Below are 17,959 nucleotides of genomic sequence, written 5' to 3' on the forward strand. Positions count from 1 at the left end.
ATTAAACCAGACTGTCTCAAGGTCCTAACAGTTTCTCTCTGTCTCTGAATTCTCAGTGCAAAGAGATGTTACGATGTAAACGATGCTGCAGGTTGCTCTCTGATTTTTCTATCTCTATTTCCTGCCCTTATTGAGAGTTTTTCTTAATATTTTACAAGTTTGGTAACCAGGAAGTCCCACTGATTATTCCTCTACCATAACATATTTTTAACATAATGTATGTGATATCCTCTGATTACATAATAGATTTTTAATATAATAATGTCCACTAAATACATCAAATAATATGTTGCACTAAATGTAAAATAACATCAGCAGCACACAGTCAGTCCCCTTGGAAACCTCATTTCAAGCAAACCCCAGGTGGGGGAGGCCTAAATGGCAGACTGATGGTTCAGAATCCACTCAGCTGATGGAGAGCCACAAAGGAGCGCATCAGCATCTTGTAGGGGTGATTGCTAAAGTCACCTTTATTATATTTAGGCAAGGAAGAAGCAGAAGCAATTTTGAGCCTTTTCTTCAGCAAAGCCAGGAGAGCTTCTTAGAAAAGAAAGGTTGCAGCAGTTATTTCCATTAAAGAGATACAGAAAGAGAGGTGAAAAATTTCAAACAGAATTCTGTCTTAATTCCGTCTAAATCCAAGTTTCAAATTCCCATCTTAATGGAAATGCTCTATGTACTCTAAAAGTACAGCTCATCCCTGGGCCAGCAGTAGACAGTATTAAAACTTCCTAATGCATCCATTTTTGGTGCTATAATAAGTCAATTAATTAAAGGAAACCAGAAGCCTATCATCAGTGTAAGCCCATCCATGTAAGGCTACTCTGTTAGCTGTTTAGACTGAATGACAGGTCAATTCAAAAGGGGAAAAATAGGAAGATAACATTTGCCTCTGAACTGACCAAGCATGTGATTTAAAGCACCATGCCCACAGGTTGTTTCTCTGAATTACACAGAAAAACTTGAGTTAAGTAGACAGTAACTGAACAAATAGATAAATCAAACCTCAGCATACACCTCTCCAATCAGCCACGGGCACACCTTCAGGCTGGAGGCACAGAGAGGAACAACCTGAATCCCTCTGGAAACCGGGACACAGGGCTTCTGTTAGGGAATTCACACAGCTTTGATGCTACTATGAGGGATCCCTGGGAGGTGAGGGAAGCTGGGAGGACCACTGCTCCAGGCTGAGGCACTGTGTATTTATTGCCTCTCAGCACCCTGCATTTCCTTAAATGCCAAAAAGTCACCAGCTGATGGCTGGTATCCTTCATGACCTAAAGTATTTTGTCTTCACTTTTCCCTTAGATCAACAGTTCTCAAATTTTAGTGCTTAAGAATCACTGGGTGCTTGGTAACATGCGGGAGCCCAGGCCTCATAAGATTCAGCAGGTCTGGGGTGGGGCCCAGGAATCACTATGTTTAATATGCTTCTCAGGAGATTCTCCTGAGGATGGTCTTCAGCTCCCACTTTAAGACTCTGCCCTGGTTACTATGTGGGATTCCTGAGCAACTGATCCTTGACAGAAGACTAAATGGAACAGGATGATGAAAGCTAAAGAAAAAAGGAGAATGAAGACTTCCTGGGACAACTGGAGTCAAGGAGAAAGATCACGGTGGCCGGCTGATCTGCCTGGATGACGGCTACCTCTGGGTGCTGGGGGATGCGGGGAGGCTGCAGTGGGGTGGGTAGCGGGGGGCACTGGGAAACACTGCAGCAGGAAGAGGCAGCTTTCTCTCTCACAGACGCTCCGTTGTGAAGATCCTCTACTGTGCGTCTAAGTCTTAGCTCCTGTGTTATCCGTATGGGCATTACAACATAAATAAAACTCGGATACTCTGCAAGCCAAACTCCACCCTCTTAAGTTTCCCCCAGGAACTTCCGAAGGCTAAAATTCCTGAGAAGGGCTTCCTGGGACCAATAACATCTTCATCACTGATTTCATGAGAGAAACGTTAAATAGAAATTAGATCTTCTCCATAATGTACAAATTTTGCCATTAAACACTTGTAGTTTCACAGGGAATTTTCTCTCTGGTTACACAGCAGTGGGTCTATTTTTCTTGTATGTTAAGTAAAAACATTCGCATCATCTCACTTTCCTGGCTCTGTCTCAATGACAGATACTTAGCAAAAGCAAATAAGGCTTCACCATATTTTCTTTTAGTAATTAAGGACCTGTTAAGATTGTCAGTTTAGAAAACTTTTTGGATTCCTGTCTCGAATCTCATGACACATTCGCTTAAACTGAAAGCAGATGCTTGCTTTGAAAAAGTATTGACATTTTGGGAGAATTTAGGAAATGCCAGTAACAGATATAAATGGATTTGGCAATCCACTTGGCAGCAGTAAAATTTCCCATTAAGCACAGCATGAACTTGCAGAGAGCTGGGTGGCTCTCTAAATTACTACTCTTATGTTGGAGATTTTCTTGTTGCTGGATCAAAAAATGATGTCTCTCACAAAGGAAAAAGAAGATTTGGGGGTCAGGGGTGGCGCTGGTAGGCTTTACCAGCCCTTCTGAAAAACTGAATTGTGAAAGTCAAAAATTATCAGTGTCTGATCGAGACGATCACTCTAGAGCACACATCTTTCTATGGCTTTAGTACCTTCCCTGCTCAGGAAAGGGAGACATTTGGATCCTGTTCTGTGTATCTGTTTTATGTCAAATTTATTAAGCACATCCCTAGGTGGAGCAATGGAAATATAGGATCTGCCTTACTGGTGTTCACACTAGTTTTTCTGCTTGACTGCTTCCAGAAGCCACAAAGGAGAACCGTGTGGAGGAAAACTGACATTTTGTGGTGGTGAAGAAAGAAACAAATTTTTTAAAATTCAAATCACACTACAGTCAACATTAAGAGATTACCAGCAACCCCCCACCCAGTACCACCCCAAGCAAAGGTGGGTCTGCAGTATCAGATCCAAGTCACTGCAGCAGTGGGAGGCAGCTGGGGTGCCCCCCACTCCGAGTGGAGTTGGGGGTCAGCTCTGGTTGCCTTAATACCTCTCTCCCCAGCTGGAAGCTGAGGATGGAGTGATGGGCAGTTTGGACTGTGTAGTTACAGAGCCGCAGAGATGGAGGCCCAGCTCACACAATGACCTCACACAGGCGGGACGCTGAGGTCCGGAGTCCCCTCCTCCTTCGCTCCCTTGGAAGGCTCTCGAGGTCATCAACGGCTCGGCGAGGTTGCTGCCCCGGAGTCCAGCAGCAGGACGCGCCCCCGATGGCCTGGCTCCTGCACGTACAGAGCCAGTTCTGCCCCGTGAGTGCATGGAGGTGGGCTGGGGAGGGGAGGGCCATAGTCTCAAGTCAGCATCACTTCAAGGAGCAGCTAACCATGTATGCCGAGCCCTTCTGGGACTGGAGGTGATGACAGAAGCAGTGCTCCCGGGTTGGGGTCTGGAGGAGAGGGCGGCTGGGAACAGCCTGATTCAGCGAGGATCCATTTACCCCACAGATGAAGGGTTGCTTTGATGATGCAGTTGAATGCTCACCCCTCGTTTTAGGCTCAGGCTGATTGCTGTCTGCATCCAGCTCTGGCCTCACCAGCTGCATGACTTGGATTAGATGCTCCACCGCCATGAGCCTCAGTGGTTGGATCTGTGAAGTGTGCACAGTCATCCCTACCTTGCCGGGTTCCTGTACTGGTGGGATAACCACACATGGGCAGTGCGCTTGGCAGAGTGTCTGGCACATGGGGCGATGCAGCAGATGTCAGTCAGCTCCACTGGCGGCTTCCCCACCCTGCGGCCCGACTCCCACCTGGAATTCCCACCAGAAGCCTCCCTGGCTGATTTCTCAGCAAAGGTGGGGGGCTGCACTTCTGCAAGGACTCCCTCTGAAGAGAACAGGAACTCCCAAGTTCCCCTCTGGTCTTCCACATCAACTTCAGTTAAGAGATTAGGTTAGAAACTTGGAGTTAAAACCACAGATTTGTTCTGTCAGAGAGCTTGACGGGAGTCACCTGGTCCCGTCCTTTACTTCTAAGAGCAGGAAGCTGTTTCAAACAGGCTGAATACCGCCCGACGCTGTTCAACAGCAGGGATAGAAAGTGCATTTACTTCGAATTCATGATTAAATTTATACCAAGAAGCTGAGCTTCAAATTGGAGGCAGGAAATGATGTCCCTGGACTAATAATAATTAATAATAACTCAAACTTATGTCACCTTCATTGGGGGTAGGTCCTATGTTTAGTTCTTACATGCAGTCTTGTGTTTAGTACCCATGAAAGCCGAGTTACTGGTATTATTTCCACTTTTTAAGTTAGTAGTTGGAGGCACTGCACAGTAAAACGGTTTTGCAAGGTCACCTGCTACCACATGGGAGAGTTGAGATCCAAACCCCCTAAGCCCTACAGCCCCTGGTCCTGAGGAGAGTGCGCGGAGCCGGTCAACATGGCTGCCTGATGTGACCCAGATCCCAGGTTTAGGGGTCCCGCTTCAGGGTGAACTGCTCACGACGCTCCCTCACCCACGTCCCTGTGTGTAGGAGGGGAGTGACCACCCTGGGTGGGCAGGCTCCCGACAGGAGGAAGAGCTTTGTTATGCATCATTCAAGTGTCAGCTGGAGAAGAGATAGCAGAAAGGGTGAGGGCAGAGGGCCCTGCCAGGGCACTGCCAGTCATTCAAGGTGCTTAAAGGCACCAGACTGCCGATGAAGCCAGGAAAGGCTGTTGAGTGTTGGGAAGGGTGGGAAAATGATGGTCAGGCCAGGGGAGACCACTGAAAACTCTGGTACCTGACAAAGCAGTCTGACCTACTTATCATCTGTTGGAAATATTTATGTAAGGAAATAAAATTGTGACATTCCAATTCCTTCAAGAGAAGGTAAACAGAAGCAGGGTTCCTTAAAGCCTGCTCTGTGCACCTGTGCAGAATGGACCACCCGCCTTCCCACCCTATTGCAGCCATCATAGCAAAAGAAAGGACAGAGGAAAGGGACCTCTCCCTGCCAACCACACTATGGATTTAAAACAGCTCAGGCTCAGTTCACTAGTAACCACAGCATGAAGGAAGAACATTTTGGGAGAGATATGCTTATGAAAATATTTTAACAATGAGCAATTTGTTTATATACAAACAATTCCTAAATCTTGAGGAAACAGGTAAACATTCCCATCATTTCCCAGATAGTTCAGTTTTGTACAGACAATGCATGTAAGATGATAAAAATGCAAATGAAACCATACTTTAGAAAACTAGAAGAGCTCTCACTTTGAAACTTTTGTAGTATTCTCTCAAATGTAGTTTGCAGGTTTATGTTTCTCATACATTGATATGTGGTCAGTTTGGCTGGGTATATGAATGTATACAGTATGGGAGGAGAGGAGTAGAAAAGAAGGAGGGAGGGGCAAGATTATGGAAAGTCCTTACTACTAAGACATGTGGACTCTACGTGTGTATATAATGGATAGTTAATGAATTCCTCAGGTGCCCTGACATTTATGAGAAGGGGTAACAAGAGTAGATGGATCTTGAAAGCAGAAACAAAAATAACGTGTTACGGTACAAGCAATGAACTAAAGAGCTTCAAAAGCAGGGGGAGGTCAACAGAGTCATACTCATCACTTCAGAGGAATCCAGGGGAATGAGAGCTGAAGCTTCAGAATTCACAGCTGATGTTCCAGACAGCAGCACCACTAAAGAGCTGAGTTAACAGCTCAGGAAGAAGCAGCACCAGGTGTTAGCCATCCTTCTTGCACTTTGATCAGAGAAAGGAAGGAGTTAGGAGAACTTGAGGGACTGGCTGAGCTGGGAAAGATTCCCTATGGGAATCTGGGACAAAGACAAGTTTGTGGAATGGTAAGAATCTGAAGACTTAAAGAGAGCCCATGATAATGGAAGGGGGAAGGGGAAATAAATAAAATCAAGAACACATTTGGATTTCACACTCATGCCTACGAATGGCTAAGAGACGAGACTGACACCGCCAAATGTTAGGGTAAGAAGGAACTGGATCTCTCATCACTGCTGACAGAGTGTAAAGTCACACAATTACTTTGGACAATGGTTTGGCAGTTTCTTAAAATATTAAAGAAACAACACTCACAATTCTATCCCTAGATACTTACCCAAGAAAAATAGACAAAGACTGGGATATGAATACTCACAACATGACTATTCCTAACTCAAACCTGTAAACAGACCAAGAATCCACCCACAGGAAGATGGATAAGCAAATTACAGCATAATTATACAATGAAATACTACTCAGCAATCAAAAAAAGTAACATGGAACAACAGGGTTGACTCTAAAACTTAGGCTAAGCAAAAAAATCAAGATGCCAAAAAAGTACATAGTAAATGACCACCTTTAAATGAAATTTAAAACAGGCTCATTCCACGAATTTTGGTGAACAATGACTGCCTCAGGGGAGGGGAACATTTACTGGAAAGAGGCATGAAGGGTCTTTCTGGGGTGATGGAAATGTTCTATATGCTATTTTGGGGGTAATTACAGAGTTTATACAATCGTCAAAAATCCCTGTACTGAACACTTAAGATTTGTGCATTTTCTTGCATGTTAATTATGCCTCAGTTAAAAGAAAACCCCATACACATGGGTCTAAGCACTAGCCTTGTTAAGGAGGCAAGACATTTCCTTCTCTTACAGAAGAGCAAACGGAGTCTGTGAACATAAAGAAAATTTTGAGGTAACAGACAGGAAAGGTGCAAAAATCCCCCTTCAATGACTTGATATTCTGAGTAAAATTAAGGGATGATGCTGTCTTCTGGGTGGGTATATGGGCACTGAAGAGGGGAACAGAGGATGTACCTATTAAGAAAACAGATCCTATTTGGGAGATATTCTAAGACCATAAGGGATGAATCTCTAAAGTGCCTGCCTGATCCTGTTTCGTTTCATTCCTACTTAGATTTGTGTTTTCACTTCCAACACTTGACAGACTGGGCGAGGGTCCAAGGGATACATTCCCAACAGAGGAGAAAACTGCCTTATAGTGGGTGTGGTGCAATAAAAAAGCATTAGGTTACATACAACAGTAAAATCAGATATTGCAGTAGTTTGCTGTCTCCCAAAGCTCAAATCTTATTCCTGAATATTCAACTGTGGGGAGGAGCTGACCAGGAAAAAAATGCTTAAAAAGGCTCCTGGTAGGTATGGAAGGTTGAAAATGGAAAAGACTAGAGAAATACAGGTGCAGGGAAAGCAGAATGAAGGCAGTGGGGTACCTTGGGGTGGAGGCCAAGTCGGGTTGGTAAATGGTGATCAAGGTGTGAAAGTCTAAGTCAGTGTCACATGTATTAATGAAACAGACAAATTAGAGATGGGCTGTAAATTATGAACATAAAAATCTCAGCAAACAGATGCCAATAATAGCAAAGAGCAGGGCCAGCAGAAATGAGGGAGTAAGAGAGGAGTAACGCTCGTCATGGAAGGTATGTCAACAGTGAGGTCTAAAGGTTCAGAGACACTAAAAAGGGGCCGGTGGTCACCGTGGGGGAGCTGGAGTGGACGGGAGGGGAGAGTGAGGGGGATAAAGGGGCACAAAAATTCTCAGTCATCATAGAAGCTGGTCATGGGGTAGCGGTACAGTGTGGAGAATATAGCCAATGATTCCGTAACATCTCCCTATATTGGCAGATAGTAGCTGCACTAGTGGGGGGTGAGGATTTAATACTATGAGTAACTGTTGAGCCCCTGTGTTGTGTGTTGTATACTTGAAACCAGTATAAGATTGCATACCAACGACACTTAAAAAATAAAAGCTCCTGCTCTGAGAACTTTAAAAAAAAGGTCTAAAGGGCACAGAGAAGAGCTACGAGGTGGCAACAGGGAAGTGGTTATGGTCAAAGAGGAACATTTCGGGGTCCAGGTACCAGGGAATGAAAAGGTGTGCATAGATAGAAAGCCCAGGGCACGGCCATTTGGTGAGTGCCTCACACAGAGCAGGACTGGAGGGCCCTGGAGTAGAGGTGGCAGAGGAGCTGGGAGACTGACACAAGGTGAAGGGCTGAGGGACTGTAATGGGGTCGAGACTCGATGAATAGGGTTGGAGCTAACTGGGTATTAATAGGTCACACCGGGGGGAGGGGGATGGAGGGGAATTTCACTCCAAGAGGAGGATGCTGAACTCACCCACCTGAAGTTGACACCCTGGTGTGGTGCAAAGGGGCATAAAGAGGCTTTCTTTACCCAGTGGGATGGCATTTTGGATGGCTTCAGTTAACAAGTAAAGAAGGAGAGAGCTCCTATCATAAGTATACCAACTTCTTTTTTATGAAATAAAAAGTGTATGGCTAGTGCCAAAGCTACAAGGAAATTTATACCGAACATTTAAATATAGTTCAAAGAGGATGCCACCCTTCTTTCTGTGTCCCTTCATTCTTTAGAAGTTCAACTTTCTAAAGGATCAGACTAAAGAAAGTCAAATGTATGCTGTTACCAAGTTCATCTTCTACCTAGTTCAATAATTAGACATTCTATTTTGTTTTCCTCTGAGTTCTGATTGTAATATTTATTTTAACACTCATATAACACCCATATCCTATCATGTGAGTGGCAGGCAGTTTGAGTGGTGAGGGAGGTATGATAAAATTCTTTCAGGGGTTCTTTGCATCCTCTGTTTCAGAAACAGACACCAGCAACTCTTTACCCCGCAGTCACAGAATATTTTCCTGTGCGCTGAATTTAGGTCTCAATCACAGTCTCTTGAGCCATCAGGGCTCCTTGCAGCCATAAAAAGTTCATGCTAATCTTGCCTATTTTCTTCTATATTTTAGGTTCCAAGCAAAGTCAACCATAATTAATATAAATTAAGAATGCTGGCATGGAAAGCTGTTCTTAACAATCTGTCACACTATAATGTGCTACACAGAATCATAATCAAATCGCTTAAACATCCAGTGAAATGGTCATGAAAGAGGCCAAATATATTTGGATAACACCCAGTGAAGTCCACCACTATGACCAGGTCTAAAGCTGTGTATCACATAATGCCAAGAATTCAAATGGAATGTGTCCGCAGTGCCGGAAGATTTCTGGGATGCTCTGACAGAATCACATCTTATTTAGAGCTTCTGGCCTAGACACAGACTCACATTTCTCTCAAAGCCAAGGTCATTAATAAAGATCTGTGTTGTCCAATATAGTAGCCACTCACCACATATGGCTACTGAACACGTGAAATATGACTAGTCTGAGAAGTGCCGTAAGCATAAAGCATGGTAGACGTTAAAGATCATAAAAAAAGAATGCACACTGACTCAAAGACATTTTTAGATGTTCAATTTAAAAATTAACTTTAATGCTAATTACATGTTAGAATGATAATATCTTGGATAGATTGGGGCTGAGTAAAATAATTATTAAAATTAACTTCTTAAAAAATGTTTTGAGGAGGCGGAGCCAAGATGGCAGCATGAGTAGAGCAGCGGAAATCTCCTCCCAAAACCACATATATCTATGAAAATATAACAAAGACAACTCTTCCTAGAATAGACCAGAGGACACAGGACAACATCCAGACCACATCCACACCTGCGAGAACCCAGCGCCTCAAAAAGGGGGAGAGAAAGGTCACAAACCAACAAGAAGGGAAGTTCTTCCAGCTGTCACTCGTCCCAGCTCTGCAAACTATTCCTATCACCATGAAAAGACAAAATTACAGGCAAACCAAGATCACAGAGACACCAGAGAAGGAGACAGACCTAACCACTCTTCCTGACAAAGAATTCAAGATAAGAATCATAAACATGCTGACAGAGATGCAGAGAAATACGCAAGAGAAATGGGATGAAGTCCGGAGGGAGATCACAGATGCCAGAAAGGAGATCACAGAAATGAAACAAACTCTGGAAGGGTTTATAAGCAGAATGGATAAGATGCAAGAGGCCATTGATGGAATTGAAACCAGAGAACAGGAAAGCATAGAAGCTGACATAGAGAGAGATAAAAGGATCTCCAGGAATGAAACAATATTAAGAGAACTGTGTGACCAATCCAAAAGGAACAATATCTGTATTATAGGGGTACCAGAAGAAGAAGAGAGAGGAAAAGGGATGGAAAGTATCTTGAAAGAAATAATTGCTGAAAACCTCCCCAAACTGGGGGAGGAAATAATTGAACAGACCACGGAAATACACAAAACCCCCAACAGAAAGGATCCAAGGAGGACAACACCAAGACACATAATAATTAAAATGGCAAAGATCAAGAACAAGGTAAGAGTTTTAAAGGCAGCTAGAGAGAAAAAGGTCACCTATAAAGGGAAACCCATCAGGCTAACATCAGATTTCTCAACAGAAACCCTACAGGCCAGAAGAGAATGGCATGATATATTTAATACAATGAAACAGAAGGGGCTTGAACCAAGGATACTGTATCCAGCACGACTATCATTTAAATATGATGGCGGGATTAAACAATTCCCAGACAAACAAAAGCTGAGGGAATTTGCTTCCCACAAACCACCTCTATAGGACATCTTACAGGGACTGCTCTAGATGGGAGCACTCCTAGAAAGAGCACAGAACAAAACACCCAACATATGAAGAATGGAGGAGGAGGAATAAGAAGGGAGAGAAGAAAAGAATCTCCAGACAGTGTATATAACAGCTCAATAAGCGAGCTAAGTTAGGCAGTAAGATACTAAAGAGGCTAACCTTGAACCTTTGGTAACCACGAATTTAAAGCCTGCAATGGCAATAAGTACATATCTTTCAATAGTCACCCTAAATGTAAATGGCCTGAATGCAACAATCAAAAGACACAGAGTAATAGAATGGATAAAAAAGCAAGACCCATCTATATGCTGCTTACGAGAAACTCACCTCAAACCCAAAGACATGTACAGACTAAAAGTCAAGGGATGGAAAAACCTATGTCAGGCAAACAACAGCAAGAAGAAAGCAGGGGTTGCAGTACTAATATCAGACAAAATAGACTTCAAAACAAAGAAAGTAACAAGAGATAAAGAAGGACACTACATAATGATAAAGGGCTCAGTCCAACAAGAGGAAATAACCATTCTAAATATATATGCACCCAACACAGGAGCACCAGCATATGTGAAACAAATACTAACAGAACTAAAGGGGGAAATAGACTGCAATGCATTCATTTTAGGAGACTTCAACTCACCACTCACCCCAAAGGATAGATCCACTGGGCAGAAAATAAGTAAGGACACGGAGGCACTGAACAACACAGTGGAGCAGATGGACCTAATAGACATCTACAGAACTCTACATCCAAAAGCAACAGGATACACATTCTTCTCAAGTGCACATGGAACATTCTCCAGAATAGACCACATACTAGCCCACAAAAAGAGCCTCAGCAAAATCCAAAATATTGAAATTCTACCAACCAATTTTTCAGACCACAAAGGTATAAAAGTAGAAATAAATTCTACAAAGAAAACAACAAGGCTCACAAACACATGGAGGCTTAACAACACGCTCCTAAATAATCAATGGATCAATGAACAAATAAAAATAGAGATCAAGGAATATATAGAAACAAATGAGAACAACAACACAAAGCCCCAACTTCTGTAGGACGCAGCGAAAGCAGTCTTAAGAGGAAAGTATATAGCGATCCAGGCACACTTGAAGAAGCAAGAACAATCCCAAATGAATAGTCTAACATCACAATTATCGACATTGGAAAAAGAAGAACAAATGAGTCCTAAAGTCAGCAGAAGGAGGGACATAATAAAGATCAGAGAAGAAATAAACAAAATTGAGAAGAATAAAACAATAGCAAAAATCAATGAAACCAAGAGCTGGTTCTTTGAGAAAATAAACAAAATAGATAAGCCTCTAGCCAAACTTATTAAGAGAAAAAGAGAATCAACACAAATCAACAGAATCACAAATGAGAATGGAAAAATCACAACAGACTCCACAGAAATACAAAGAATTATTAAAGACTACTATGAAAACCTATATGCCAACAAGCTGGAAAACCTAGAAGAAATGGACAACTTCCTAGAAAAATACAACCTTCCAAGACTGACCAAGGAAGAGACACAAAAGTTAAACAAACCAATTACGAGCAAAGAAATTGAAATGGTAATCAAAAAACTACCCAAGAACAAAACACCCGGGCCGGACGGATTTACCTCGGAATTTTATCAGACACACAGAGAAGACATAATACCCATTCTCCTTAAAGTTTTCCAAAAAAATAGAAGAGGAGGGAATACTCCAAAACTCATTCTATGAAGCCAACATCACCCTAATACCAAAACCAGGCAAAGACCCCACCAAAAAAGAAAACTACAGACCAATATCCCTGATGAACGTAGATGCAAAAATACTCAACAAAATATTAGCAAACCGAATTCAAAAATACATCAAAAGGATCATACACCATGACCAAGTGGGATTCATCCCAGGGATGCAAGGATGGTACAACATTCGAAAGTCCATCAACATCATCCACCACATCAACAAAAAGAAAGACAAAAACCACATGATCATCTCCATAGATGCTGAAAAAGCATTTGACAAAATTCAACATCCATTCATGATAAAAACTCTCAGCAAAATGGGGACAGAGGGCAAGTACCTCAACATAATAAAGGCCATCTATGATAAACCCACAGCCAACATTATACTGAACAGCGAGAAGCTGAAAGCTTTTCCTCTGAGATTGGGAACTAGACAGGGATGCCCACTCTCCCCACTGCTATTTAACATAGTACTGGAGGTCCTAGCCACAGCAATCAGACAAAACAAAGAAATACAAGGAATCCAGATTGGTAAAGAAGAAGTTAAACTGTCACTATTTGCAGATGACATGATATTGTACATAAAAAACCCTAAAGACTCTACCCCAAAACTACTAGAACTGATATCAGAATACAGCAAAGTTGCAGGATACAAAATTAACACACAGAAATCTGTAGCTTTCCTATACACTAACAATGAACCAACAGAAAGAGAAATCAGGAAAACAATTCCATTCACAATAGCATCAAAAAAAATAAAATACCTAGGAATAAACCTAACCAAAGAAGTGAAAGACTTATACTCTGAAAACTACAAGTCACTCTTAAGAGAAATTAAAGGGGACACTAACAGATGGAAACTCATCCCATGCTCGTGGCTAGGAAGAATTAATATCGTCAAAATGGCCATCCTGCCCAAAGCAATATACAGATTTGATGCAATCCCTATCAAATTACCAGCAACATTCTTCAATGAACTGGAACAAATAATTCAAAAATTCATATGCAAACACCAAAGACCCCGAATAGCCAAAGCAATCCTGAGAAAGAAAAATAAAGTAGGGGGGATCTCACTCCCCAACTTCAAGCTCTACTATAAAGCCATAGTAATCAAGACGATTTGGTACTGGCACAAGAACAGAGCCACAGACCAGTGGAACAGGCTAGAGACTCCAGACATTAACCCAGACATATATGGTCAATTAATATTTGATAAAGGAGCCATGGACATACAATGGCGAAATGACAGTCTCTTCAACAGATGGTGCTGGCAAAACTGGACAGCTACATGTAGGAGAATGAAACTGGACCATTGTCTAACCCCATATACAAAAGTAAACTCAAAATGGATCGAAGACCTGAATGTAAGCCATGAAACCATTAAACTCGTGGAAAAAAGCATAGGCAAAAACCTCTTAGACATAAACATGAGTGATCTCTTCTTGAACATATCTCCCCGGGCAAGGAAAACAACAGCAAAAATGAACAAGTGGGACTATATTAAGCTGAAAAGCTTCTGTACAGCAAAAGACACCATCAACAGAACAAAAAGGAACCCTACAGTATGGGAGAAGATATTTGAAAATGACAGATCCAATAAAGGCTTGACGTCCAAAATATATAAGGAGCTCACACACCTCAACAAACAAAAAGCAAATAATCCAATTAAAAAATGGGCAGAGGAACTGAACAGACAGTTCTCCAAAAAAGAAATACAGATGGCCAACAGACACATGAAAAGATGCTCCACATCACTATTTATCACAGAAATGCAAATCAAAACTACAATGAGGTATCACCTCACACCAGTAAGGATGGCTGCCATCCAAAAGACAAACAACAACAAATGTTGGCGAGGCTGTGGAGAAAGGGGAACCCTCCTACACTGCTGGTGGGAATGTAAGTTAGTTCAACCATTGTGGAAAGCAGTATGGAGGTTTATCAAAATGCTCAAAACAGACTTACCATTTGACCCAGGAATTGCACTCCTAGGAATTTACCCTAAGAACGCAGCAATCAAGTTTGAGAAAGATCAGTGCACCCCTATGTTTATCGCAGCACTATTTACAATAGCCAAGAATTGGAAGCAACCTAAATGTCCATCGGTAGATGAATGGATAAAGAAGATGTGGTACATATACACAATGGAATACTACTCAGCCATAAGAAGAGGGCAAATCCTACCATTTGCAGCAACATGGATGGAGCTGGAGGGTATTATGCTCAGTGAAATAAGCCAAGTGGAGAAAGAGAAATACCAAATGGTTTCACTTATCTGTGGAATATAAGAACAAAGGAAAAACTGAAGGAACAAAACAGCAGCGGAATCACAGAACCCAAGAATGGACTAACAGCAACAAAGGATGCCAGAAGAGTCAAATAATATCATCGATGAACACAAAGAAAATCCAAAAGAGACAAAGATATATTCAAAAGAACAAAAACTGAAATGGCTTCTCATTGAAGGAATATCTGAAGAATACCACGGAGTGGGAAGGAAAATTATCCCGGATGGAAAGACAGAAATGCAAGAAGACGTGGAGCTTTCAGTCTCACAGAAATGAAGAGTCAGTGTTACAAAGAAGTAAAATTAAATACGAAGTACCATAGAGAAAAAACAAAAATCCTGGAATTCAAGGGGATCGGAGCTTCCTCTGTTAGGTGGGTGAGAATTTGGAAAAGATATCTGGAAGGGGGGTGGGTGCTGGACTTAGCAAATAAAAATATAAACATTGCATAAGATATAAAAAAAATAAAAATAAAAATAAAATGTTTTGAAATGTGACCACCTGAAAATTTCCAATTACAGATTCTGGTGCTCAGTATGGTTCTGTTGGTGCGGGTCAAGGGTGTGCCCTGTTTTGAGGGTTGAGCCACGAGGAGGCAGTCAAGTGTGGTGATTATGGGCAGGTACACTTGGACAGACATAGGTTCAATTCCCACGGCTCCTACTTCCTCAGAAAGGGATTTGGCACAGTACTTTTGCAAATCCTAGTTTCTTCATTTATAAAATAGGGACAGTGACTAGGGCCTTCCTCTCAGAGGTGATCAAATCTAAACTGCTTATATCTAAAGAGATAAGTTGGGTCCTTAGAATGGGCGTTAAGTACTAGTTTACAAAAAAGGGCACCATTAAAAAAAGTTAACTGCCTCGTAAGTATTAGGTAGGGTGCAAATCTTGAAGAATAAAATGGATCAAATCAAACCAAACGTAAAATATTCTTACCTTCTTCCTGCCTCTGACCCACTGGTACCGCGTAGCAGAACCACATTAAGGAAAGCAGATGTAAAACGCAAGTTATCCGAAGGGACTAGCTCTGCTGTTCGCAGGCCGCCTCTCTCTGCCAATGCGGGGTACAACGTAAACCCACTTCACTGTTTCCTTCGGGCAAACAGGAAGGGCCTTTCTCCCAAGAGGCAGTCACATGCCATTAAGTAGCTAAACATTAAGTAATCTGGGGATTGGAGAGCTTGCTGGGAGGCATGGGAAATGGAAAACAAATGGGACACGAGTCCACGGGCAGGGACTCAGTCCCGGATCTGCTGGAACCCAGACCCAGGTCCCAGGAAATCTCACCTCGGCTCCCTCACTGTAAGATGGGGATGAGGATGGCCATGATTCTCACAGTAGATTGGTTTAAAGATTGCATTAAGTAATGGGTCTAAAAAACACCTGGAAACTGTAAAAAATTACATAAATGTCACCAATTATTATGGTTTTATCCTACTGGACTCTAGGAATACTCCACACAGATATAGCCGCTTGGCTCTGTGGTGCAAAGCGAAGGAGCAGGTGGGAAAGAAGGTGACCTCTGTACAAGGCACCTTACTTCTCAGGGTCTTGGTGACCTCCTCTTCTTCCCTTTTTAGTTTACAGACAGTCATTGGGAGGGCTTCATTAAAAACAAAAAATACTCAGAAAACTACTGTGTCACACTCATGTAAAGCATTATTCCTGGTTTGGATAACCATCAAGTTGATTTTACTGAAAGAGAGTGAAAAAAAATCCTGTTCGTTATCCAGGTGTCCCTCCTACTGTGAAAAGTAACCAGTGCCAAAATGTATTTCCTTGTATTTTTGACTCACATTTACTAGTTCAAGATAATAGATGGTGGCAATAACACGTGAATTGGAAAACGAAGGGCAGAGTGTATATCTTCGGTTTGGGTCTTGGCAAGATGAAATTTACAAGAATCTCTGCCATGGTTTTCACGTATAGTCACATTCAGCGCAATATGATAATCACAGCTGCAGGACATCATTCCTAACAGCTGACATTTTGCATCCAGGCCATTAAAGCTGGCTTCTTTGGAAAAAATACTCTCCTATATGCTTTTTGAAATCAGTACTCTATAATCTAGATACCTCAAGAGACATCAACAGGATTTTATCTAGCCATTAAGTTATTTAGGCTGTAAGTAAGTTGAGACATACACAAATGTAACAATAATTTTAAAAGAGGAGTCCTCAGAACTCCACATACAGAAATAAGAGCTCAAAAAAATATTACAGTAAAAGCATCCAATTGACCTAGAACTAGTTATCTATAGTAATTAGGACTCAATTTCCCCACATCTCTTGTTATAATTGTTAAAGGGAGTTACTAGTACAAAAATTGCTTTTCTGTCATAGTGCATACTTCATTTTTAATTGTCTCTGATCATTCTCATATTTGTATCAAACTTTAACAATGAATTCTCTACTTTGAGATATTAAGCTTATTTAGTTTTTGCTGATTTATATTTTGATTTCTTTCATTTCAATTGGACTTTCCTTGCATTTATTTATTTTTGTGTAGTCTTCCCTTGATCTGGTGTTCTGGTATATGGATTAAAGCCACTCCTAAACATAAAACTTCAGACTCAGGAAGGCACCCATCACTTCATATGATGTTAGAGATTGTTCTGTGATTAATTCACTCCTATGCTTCAGCTCAAATGGGATTAGATAAAAGCATGAATTAACACTCAAAGAGGAAAATAGACTAATATCTACTATCTGAATATACATGTAAAATTCAACGAGTTGACAAGAAGGTGAAAAAGATGCATCATGCTAAGTGACGGAGGCAATCAAGACAACCTGTTAGGAAGAGGATGAAAGAACAAAGCCTTAAAGGTGTCAGATATGCTCTCTAGAAGCCAAGAGGCATGTAGGTAAGTGTGTGGATTGTTGACATGACAACAGCACAAACGCATCACTACAGTCTGATTCCAAACATTTTCACCTTTCATTTCTATTTCTGTCAGCCTGTTTTTTTTTTAAGTTTAAAAGTTAGATTCTATAATTATCAACATTTTCACTACAGTTATTACTGCTCCTACTATTGCTAGTACCATCACCAACAGGCCCAGATGTCGTATTAGTAAAAAATACATGATGCCAAAAAGTACCTCCTTGTCACTAGTTCAGTATCAGCCTCCTGTAAGGCAGTGAGCAAAAAGCAAATACCAGTGACACTGCCTGGAGGGTCGTTCTAAGAGCCAGAGTTACTGTTACTGATTCCACGCAAGCCTGAATATTTCCTACCAACAGTACAACTCAGGCACACAGTGGGGTTGTGCCTTTGGCTACCCCATGGAGCACACTGCTTTTTCTAGGCCAACAGTTTTCCCAAAGTATATTCATGGAATATTTGGGAGATGCTCTACCAAAAAGAGGCTACTTGGGGAAATGCTGTATCCCATATTGACTTCTTGAAGACTCACAGGGCATTTATCATATTAAAGATTCTTGCAATAAATAAATACGATTCAT

At 41.6% G+C, this 17,959-nt stretch overlaps 1 protein-coding gene across 5 annotated transcripts in view; it reads right to left on the bottom strand.

Moving 5' to 3' along the window:
- Positions 1–17,959, bottom strand: part of TMTC1 (transmembrane O-mannosyltransferase targeting cadherins 1) — a 224,026-nt gene that overhangs the window by 34,916 nt on the left and 171,151 nt on the right. The gene's annotated exons all lie outside the window — the stretch shown is intronic.

This window comes from Manis pentadactyla, chromosome 14 (genome assembly GCF_030020395.1).
Source record: "Manis pentadactyla isolate mManPen7 chromosome 14, mManPen7.hap1, whole genome shotgun sequence".
In the NCBI taxonomy this organism is placed as follows: Eukaryota; Metazoa; Chordata; class Mammalia; order Pholidota; family Manidae; genus Manis; species Manis pentadactyla.